Genomic DNA, 10,256 nt, shown 5'->3' with positions numbered 1-10,256 from the left:
ATATATATATATATATATATATATATATATATATATATATATATAAAAGAAAAAAGTAACTATTTTTTAAGGCAAAAAGTTCTTTTATTGGCTATCTTTATATTATGATAATAAAAAATGTATACAATTTTGTGAATTATTTTACCACGTACAGTATGTTCAGAGGAGGGAATTTATCTTGGAAAGTAAATTATTGAATTTCTGCACAATGGCTGCTAAAACTACAAACTAATCTCCGCTGTTGGGGATCATTTTACACCCAGCTGCATTGCATCACATGCACATATTTTGGGTGTTTTATTTAATTAAAAAAACAAAAAAAAAAACAAGCAACTGCATAAAATAAAGCAGTGACTACATGATATTAGTGATATAGTGAATACAATGATATCACCAACAGTGACAATGATAATAAATCCCATCTTCTTAGAAGTATCTTCCACTCCACAATATATGACACCAGAATGGTCCAATCATTAGTGTGTTGTGTTTTCCAAAATTGTGTGAACTCTAAATACTTCCTGAATTTAGGAATTAAGAAATATTTAGAAGGATCAAAATGTGCCAAATCTGTAATTCCCCAATATACAAAAATGTATATTTACATTCCATGGAGCGAAGAATTATTTCATAAACACAAATCAACATTGTGCACTAAAAGGAAGAATTGTAATGTTATAAAGTAAAAAAAATAAACACAAGAAAAGAAAAAATAACAAACACAAGCAAAACATAACAGGTTCGGCCATATTGTCCTATTTCTGGGATTATAGTGCCGTACAAATACCAGGTATTATTACTTGGGGTTGCTGAGATCAGAAATTTCCTTGCATTGGATCTGCCCCTTTTAAAGAATAAAGAAAAACATGTTGAATCGTTGAGGCGCAATGTGGCCGGCTCAAAAAACTTTTATGAGGATTTCAGAAGATAAGTTGGTAAAGCCCATAATTGTACGAGGTTTGACATACGGAATTAGGAAGATTCGGACCTGACAAACAAGCAGCTGACAAATACAATAACACTCAGCACTGCTGTTAACTCTTGATGGTGATGGCGTCTCTCAAAAATCAGCCTGAGGATTCCTGCAACCATCACAGACCTACACTTGTGTTCATATGTATCCCCCTCCTATTGTGTGATACTTCCCTCACCTCTTAGATTGTAAGCTCTTCGGGGCAGGGTGATCTCCTCCTCCAGTGTCACTGTCTGTATGTTATTTGCAACCCCTATTTAATGTACAGTGCTGCATAATATGTAGGCGCCATATAAATCCTATTTATTAATAATAATATGTGTAACCAAATCAATCATAAAAAAAGACCCCGAGATTGCTACGCAATGTGACAATGATTTAAAACTTAAATATTAATAAGTAAAAAAAGAAAGAAAAATTATTAAACAGAATATAGTGAAGAAGTCCAAGTCCTGACCTCAGTCCCATTGAAATGTTGCGCTTTACATGCAGCCAACTAAATAGTACACACGAAACAAAACGTTTTCAGGTATGTGTGGCAAAGTTACGAGTGCTTTTGGATGAGGATAAAAAATGGCCTTTTAATTTAATATATTAACGGGCAGCACAATGGCTCAGTGGTTAGCATTCTGGGCTTTGCAGCACTAGGTCCCAGATTTGAATCTTGTCCAGGACATGGAGTTTGCAGGTTCTCTCGGGTCTGCATAGATTTCTTCCCACATTCCAAAAACATACAGTTAAGTTAATTGGCTTCCCCCAAAATTGTCCTTAGACTGTAATAATGACATATGACTATGGCAGGGACATTAGATTGTGAGCTCCTTTGAGGGACAGCTAGTCACATGACTATGGACTTTGTACTTGCCCAATTTCCGAATAGCTGCAGCAAAGGGGTGCATGGCAGAAATATTTGGAGTAATCTCCATTTTACCCCTAAAAAGGGTCACTGGCCAAATATAAATGTATTTGTAAAGAGAAAAGCAAAACATAATATTTTTTCTTTTTCAGGATACAAAACTATAAATGACATTTTCATATATTTGTACTTAACCCCCCTTCCTCACATCTAAAAAAAAAAATTAAAAAACTTGCAGAAAAACAAAAAAGTTAAATCCCTGCTATAAAATTGCACGGTGACATTTGAGTCCCAGCGATTAGGACTGCACTTAGAATGGCAGTTAATACTCCACAATCTGGTTAATCTCAAGTTAATAGCGAGTAGAGTCAGCAACAGGAGCAAAGCAATTAAAGCCCTCGATGGAGCCCAGGAGCGAAGGGCTGCTCAGGGAGAGGATCCTCCGCCACCTCCCTCCGCTTCAGCTGCAGCTTTGCATTCGGCGGACGCATTCTCCTCTCATTTGCATCCCGTGCATACCAATAAGCACGCTATTAATAACATTTGCTCTCCCCTTCACTAAAGCTACATTTCAGACAAGCGGGGTGACCTTTGCTTCCAGTTTTTGCATTGCCTCTTAAAAATAAGAAAAAAAAGAGCCATCGCCTGTAGTTCAAAATAACTTGTACTTACATCAGATAGGTCTCAAACACTCTCATTTCTATGTAAATGAAGTTAAATACATGCCATATTTTAAGAGCTTTTTAATAATCGCATGCTGCCAGTGCTTCTGTGATAATGTGGCAGCTTGGCCCGATTATAGGGAAAAGAGGAGAATTTTCTGCTGCAGATTCCACCTGATCGTACACCAATGAAGAAGTCATAGTCTCTAATTATCTATTTCTCTGTACAATATGCAAGAAAGAAATGTTTTCTTGTTTATCCATAAGATTATGGAAAAAATGAAAAATTTACAAAAATAATTACTTGGGTTTCTTTAAGATACTAGGACTGGGACCTGGATTTAATAAATCCAGGTTTTCTGGATCACCCAGTTTCCCCTATAACAGTGTATCTTCTCCATTCTTAGAGCGCTTTAATAAATCAGACGTGTGATGTATGGAAACCTACAGTAACCAAATTTCATCTTTTTTCAGTCTGGATTCTCTAGGGGGTAAAGCGAGTGGCCAACAAATTTCCAACTTTTTGGGAACTCAACATGGGTATAAGTCCTTTCATTTAGTTTTTTGTCCAGATGGGCTCCTTATAAATGGGGTATCCAAACCCTAATTACAAATGTTAGAATTACGGATGGGTACATGTTTTCCCTTCTTTAGCAAGCCATGCACACTGCTGTTTGCCCCAATAAACAGAGGCCTACAAAGTCCATTGTAAAAATATTTCAATCATTTTAATTTGCTTTCACAGCCACTATATAAATAAAAGACTAAAAGTGACAAATAATAATTATCAGATATCCTGTTCTCTGTACATACATGTATAATATTAACATTTAATTTCTTCCATCAGCAGAGGGATCGGAGAAATCAAACAAAAAGAAACAATAAGCAGAGGGATGGAGACAAAAGTGGCCATAAAGGATTCCTCCCTATAAAATATTGTGTCATATAATACTGGACCGGTAAAATTAAACTCATTGTATCTGATGTTTTTAATAGGAGAGAGGTTAGAAGGATGAGATTTATTATTTCCAAAAAAGTGACAACCTCAGTTACATCACAACCTGACAAACGACTGACAAATATTAAAATCTGTCGTTGTCACCATGTGTGCCACAGCCTGAACCATCTACAGGGACCTCGGTATCAAACATACAGCAGATTGGAGAAGACAATTGTAGCAAATTATCTTGTTCAAGGATTTTTTATTGTAATACTACAAATCTATCCAATTCTCAGCCAAACACTCCAGATTATAATTTGCTGCTTGTTAGAGAGAAAAAAAAAGAGATAGATGAAGATGAGAGAAGAAGAAGGAAGAAGGGAGAAAGGGAAAAAGGAGAAGAAGAAGAAGAAGAAGAGGAAAAGGGAGAAGAAGAAGAAGAAGAAAGGAGAAGAAGAAGAAGAAGAAGAAGAAGGGAGAAATGGACAAAAGGAGAAGAAGAAGGGAGAAAAAGAAAAAGGAAAAGAATATTAGAAGAAGAAGAAGGGAGAAAAGGAAAAAGGAGATGAAGTAGGGAGAAAAAGGAAGCAGAAGAAGGGGGGAAAAGGAGAAGAAGAAGGCAGAAATGGAAAGGAAAAGAGAATGGGTGAAATAAAGAAAAGAGAAGAAGAAGGAGAAGAGGGAGAGAAAAAAGCGTGAGAGAGAGAGAAAATGAAAAGAAAGGAATAGAATGGACTTGATAGTAAGAGAACACAGAAACAGAACAGAAAGTGAAAACAGTGAGGAGATGGATGGAAGGATGGATGGATGGATGGATGGATGGATGGATGGATGGATGGATGGAAGGATGGAAATGCAGAGACAGAGAGAGGTGAAGACAGATAGAACATGAATATGAAGGAGAACCAGGCGGCCTCTGCAGAGTATTTGGATTCATCCCTCAGCACAAAGGCTGCACAGTTGTCACAGATAGAGGTCAGTAATGCACTGAATTTGAATCAGCAGAGTACAAGCTGCTCAGTCAGGAAGATTTTTTTTTCCAGCAAATACCTTCCACTGGGCTACTCAATCCTGGGACAGGCCGGGCCCTCAACTAGCCAAAAACAAGCCGGACTTTCATACAGACTTATTTCAGAATATTCCATGGGTATCAGGAAAAAGGAAAAAATAAAGGCACACAAAGGGGGTCTGTGGATAGAGGGGTCACCCAGCCAAAATACTAAATTTAAAATATCTATGGAGGCTCACAAGTTCCTACATTAGAATGGAATGAATAGAAAGCAAAGAAAGAATCTATAGGCCTAGGAAATAAACATTTTATATATGTAGGATCTGTATGGAAGTGACAGATTGGAGTAATATAATATTCTCTGTTGCTGTGCTGTCATATTACACATGTTCCATAGACATACATTGTGTAGATACAACTCCTAGATTGTAAGCTCTTCGGGCAGAGTCCCCTCTTCCTCCTGTGTCACTGTCTGTATCTGTCTGTCATTTGCAACCCCTATTTAATGTACAACGCTGCGTAATATGTTGAGGCTATATAAAGCCTGTGTAGACACATACATATATAAGGCTGGAGAGAAATCACTTTCATAACTGAATCCAGCAAACCTGAAACCTGCGTGATCCAGCAAACCTGAAAAGGATCTGGTCCAGAATGTAAAACATTTGCTATTAAATAGCTAATGACTTTTAGGAAATCCATTCCAGGTTTGCTGGATCACCCAGCTTCTCTGATGAAAGTGTATTCTCTCCAGCCTTGGGGAGCATTAATAAATCGGACCCATTGTGTAGACACACACACATACATGTACTTAACATGCTACCAATCCAGACACATTCAGAGCCATTTCACCATCATTGCCGGTACTGGCCTGCCTCCAATCATCTCCCATCCCCGGTAAAGCTTCGATAAACCACTCACACCTATTTTAAAGCTTTTCTTGATTGCATTTTGCCGCCTTAGTGACTAATTCTGCAGGGACGTCAAGCCCAGGGCACCTTTCATACCTTAAGCATTTTACAAGCATCAGTTATTCTGCTGGAGATTTGTATGTCTCCGGCTTGTCAGAATGGGGCTGTGCAGAGCTGAATTATTGATTATGTATTACCTGTCCCAGGAGAAGAGGGACAACCTGCTGCAAGGGAACCATCATCACCTGTCTGATGGAGTCTGATGCATCCCTGGGGGCTGATTGACACCTTCAGATGCATTTTTTAACATGTGATTCTGAATGCCTATTCTGGGGGTAAGGGAGAGGGGGATTGGCACCATCTTTATTAAATACACAAAATGCTGATCACATGCAGTTTCATTTTCCTCTATGGTAAGAATATTTCTGTAATAATACAGCAAAATGCAGCTTGCAGGACTTTTTATAAACAGGAAAAATAAAGAGGTGTAAAGGGCACCAATGACTACGGGCAGAGTAGCAGCTTCACTTGCATTTTACTGAGCCATGAATGTGTAAAGATCCTGACCTTCTGTGCTACTAACACATTGGGTTTTAACCTGTTCAAAATAGTTCTTTTTGGAAAAATCTTTTTCTGTGCGTTTTAGCCACGTGTACCCCTACAATGCATTTCTCAAAAGCAGCAACACATCTAAAAAGAATCATGCAGTACAAAATGCACTGACAAGTAAAAAAGAGTAAAAAGTATTTTAGAGGTGTTCTAATGCTGAGAGATGCATCAATTTCCATGCAAGGAATGCACGAGTGCTGTTAGGGCTCAGATAGGTCATTTCTAATAGTTTAGTAGCAGGAAAGCAAGTCTCGTTTTGACAAAGGTATAATCTGCAACACAACTGATATCAATCTGTTGCAGAGGAGCTATAGGTCACTGGTAAACTCAAGGTAACAACCAATATTGTAAGTTGGAATAAAAGAGGGGTTATTTAATGCTGGGAGCCCCAGGGGTACCAGATGCCCCTTACCAGACTGTACCAGCTCACACAGTGCAATATAATTCTGCTGTATATCCACGGGCTCACCATGCCCTGCGCTCCATAACCCATAATAACCTAATCTGTTCAATTTGTACCACTTAAACATAATGGCAGAATCGCCTTTACAGCCATCAGCTAACAAACATACTGACACTGTCTATAATAGCCCATATGCTCGCCTATTATAAGCCTGTTTGCTGAAATTGGGACTTACTGCCTCCTCCAGATTATGGGCAGGCGGCTTCCAGCAACAAAATAGAAATGCTAAACTGGTGTCAGATCAGAGGATGATGGCAGTACAGGCTCACTGATCAGTTAACACTATCCACCGACACACTGCAACTGTGACTAGTCTGATAGGGAAGAAGTGTGGGGTGTAGGCACAATAATGGGGTGTATAGTCAGTATATATGGGTGTAGGGGCATAGAACATAAGGTTTTATATGGGCACTGTGCATGGCATATGTATTGTATATAGATACTGTGCATGGCATGTGTGACAAATGTATAGAGTTTATGTGATATTTGGGCATTGTGCATGGGATGTACATGGAATATTAACACTGTGCATGTTTGCAAGGGGTACATGCATAGAGTATATGTAATATATGGGTACTGTGCATGACATGTATGTGGCATATGAGCACTGTACATGGGCACAGTAATAATAATAATAATAATAATAGTACTTGGATTGCATGTTGTACATTGACACTGTGCATAGGTTGTATGTGACAAATGGACACTAAACATGGGGTGTATGTGTTATGTAGACACAATGAAAGAGGTGCAAGTGGAATGTGGAGAATAAATGTGGTGTATGGGCATAGTACATAAAAAGATTGTGGTACATAGGGTGTATTTGGGATGTAGGAACTGGGGTATATGAAATAAGGGCATTGTATTTTAGGTGAATGTGGTATATGAGCACTGTACATGGAGTGTGTGACATATGGGCACAGTACATAGAATGTAGATGGACACAGTACATGAAATGATTGTGGTACATAGGGTGTATTTGGTATGTAGGAAATGTACATAGGGGGTATATGGAATAATTGCATTGTATATGAGGTGTATGTGGTATATGGGCACTGTACATAGAATTAGGGTGGTATATGGACACTGTACATGGAGTGCATGTGGCATATGGTAACTGTACATAGAGTGTAGGTGGTATATAGGTATTGTACATGAGACATATGTAAAAAACTGTGAACATGTATGCAGTGAGTACTCTGTGTGGGATGTATGTATAGCAACCTCCATTGGGTGTATATATACTGTATATTGGCACAGTGCCTGGCATGCCTGTTTATCAGAGTAGATACATTCTTCATGCCATGCATATGTATTGTCCATGGGTTGTATGTGTACCCAGCAATGTATTGTGTAGTAGCACTGTGTCTGGATGTGTTGGCATTCTGCAGGGTATTTGTGCCATCCTGCAGAAGATTACACATACACCTGGGATGGATATAAAGAGCAATACAATTCCCAGCTTCCAGACACTCAGTATCAGTGCCCACCGACCAGTCCCCAGGACAGAAATATGTGCCAGATAAGTGTGTGAATCTGGTGAGGAGTGGCACTGCGTGTGCCGTCTCTGCATGGGTGATAATGGGGTGATGGCAGAGAGCCATGCCTGGCATTTCTAATAGTGTCACCCATTTAGGAATCAGGATGTCTCTGTGTGGTGTCTCTGACAAGGACCTGGATGAGATAACAGCACAGATTCCAGGTCCCCTGACACAGAAAATTAATGAAGTCAAACTCTCCCCACTGATACATTGTAACTAATATCTGCCCCAGGCTGAGATGGCATTGCTGCACTGGGTATGTTGAGTGGCAATGTCAAAGCTTTGCAGCTTCTCTGCTATAGATCAGGGTGAATCTGAGCAGGTGGGAGATAACAGAACCTATAATCCCCATGGCACATTGTGCCAATTCTGATCCCCATATGGGGGTATCTATCCAGAGCTGCATGGAGGGTGTCTAATGTCTGCTTCTGTATCCCTCTGTAATGTAATATATTAGGGTGGACCTCATGACTAAATGGCACAGTTCATTATCCATTATCTAATGACCTATATTAATGTTATATGTGATCCAGCCGGTTGGGTGACTGGGTCATTAGATCCATAAATGTCATGAATTGCCCAGAACTGGAAAGTCTGCTGATGTGTTTGTGTCAGGGTAAAATGATGGCATGAAGGGTAAATGCGCACCAGAGGGGGCTGCTCAATCCAGATGGCACCCTGAATTCTTCCCATGGTAAGGGAATCTCAGACCAAAGGAGGATGGGGGTAAGAATGTTGGGGTGTCGGGCTCTGAAGGGGTAACTAGAACCCAACGTGCCAGTAAAATAAGGGAAATCTGCCAGTTGGTGCCAAATCTGTGCCCAGTCCCTACAATACAGCCCTGGAGGTGCCACTGTCTAGTGATCACTCCCCTGGCTCTGTCTGTGGGTGAAATGATCACCAATACCCCTTCTATACCCCCACTAACGGCAGATCCCAGGGACCGATCACCTATAGATCACAAACATTGCCTGTAAGTGGCTTCATCTATCATGTGCAGCAATTCTGATCCCAGATTATCACACAGATCCCGGTAATCCCTGCCCAAATTCAGCCTGATCCCCTTCTGTATATCTCAACCAACAGATCCCCAATGACACTGATCACTTACTGTACATCTCACCCAGTGGATCCCACTATACTGACACCGATCGCCTCCTGAATATATCACCCAGTAGATCCCCCACCCTACAGATCCCATTTACTGACAATGATCGCCTAATGTCTTTCGCACCCCGTAGATCATAAATCTTGGCACTGATCACCTACTGTCCCTCTATAGATAGTGGCATTGATCCCCTATAGATCACCTGTTCCAGACATCGCCTATATGTTGTCCCCAGATCCTGACAACCGAATCTTTTGGTAATATTTCCCCTTTTTATTCGCCCTTATGGGACATACACGCAAATATGACTCGGATATAAGACGGATCGCTCATAGGTCAGATCCCCCCAGTGACAGATCACAAGTGATCCCTTCTGGGTAACCGACAGAGCAGATCCCACCAGATCCCAGAAGTGATCTCCCCCCAGCCCCCGATCCCAGTACCTGATCTGGTCTGGCTCCTCTTGCCGATCTCAGTATAATCCACATAAGGTTCTCCGAACATCCAAAATACAAATCATGAGAAATCCAGGGAAACTTTAGTCGGTGGATCCCGGGTGCCTCCAGATCCCGGGAGCCTCTCCCCCCCGGGGGATCTCAGCACATCTCCCATCCCCAACAATCACATCGCAGCAATTCCACACCGATCCCAACACTAGATCCCCGGATCATGGAGAGCCGACCACCAGACGATCCCTCTGCTCTGCGGATCTCAAACGGCGGATTCCCGAAGAGTTGATCTCCCTGGGCACTGGATCCCTTCAAGGATGATTCCCCCTGGTACTGGATCCCTTAAAGGCCGATCCCCCCGGGTAATGGATCCCTTCAGGGGTGATTCCCCCGGGCAGTGTCCCGGCGATCAGCAGCAGCAGTGCGGGGAGAGCGGCCGGAGAGTGAGCGCAGCCCGAATCCCAGCCACAGCCGGCACTGCAGACATTAAAAGATCGGGGGCGGGGACATGCAAATCAGCACATGGAGTATGTCACTGCTCTGCCTCTGTGGCCCCTGAGATCAGCGGAGAGCACCGGGCCAATCTCTGCCCTCCCCCTCCTCCGCCCCAAACCCCGGAGCGCTGCACCCCTACCGAACACCGAGCGCTACCCCCCATCCGAGCGCTATCCTCTGTCCGAGCGCTATCCGAGCGCTATCTCCCTCTATTCCTTCCTCTCACCCAAATCCCATCGC

The 10,256-nt window shown here is 41.6% G+C and overlaps 1 protein-coding gene across 1 annotated transcript in view; it reads right to left on the bottom strand.

Annotated features, from left to right (window-relative positions):
• Positions 1-10,002, bottom strand: part of FLRT2 (fibronectin leucine rich transmembrane protein 2) — a 46,075-nt gene extending 36,073 nt beyond the window's left edge. Inside the window, exon 1 of the mRNA XM_072428023.1 lies at positions 9,516-10,002. The gene's annotated coding sequence lies outside the window, so the exon portion shown is untranslated. The remainder of the gene's footprint in view (positions 1-9,515) is intronic.
• Between the last annotated feature and the right edge of the window lie 254 nt (positions 10,003-10,256).

Source organism: Pyxicephalus adspersus, chromosome 12 (assembly GCF_032062135.1).
Source record: "Pyxicephalus adspersus chromosome 12, UCB_Pads_2.0, whole genome shotgun sequence".
In the NCBI taxonomy this organism is placed as follows: Eukaryota; Metazoa; Chordata; class Amphibia; order Anura; family Pyxicephalidae; genus Pyxicephalus; species Pyxicephalus adspersus.
This window is presented reverse-complemented; position numbering and strand designations above follow the sequence as displayed.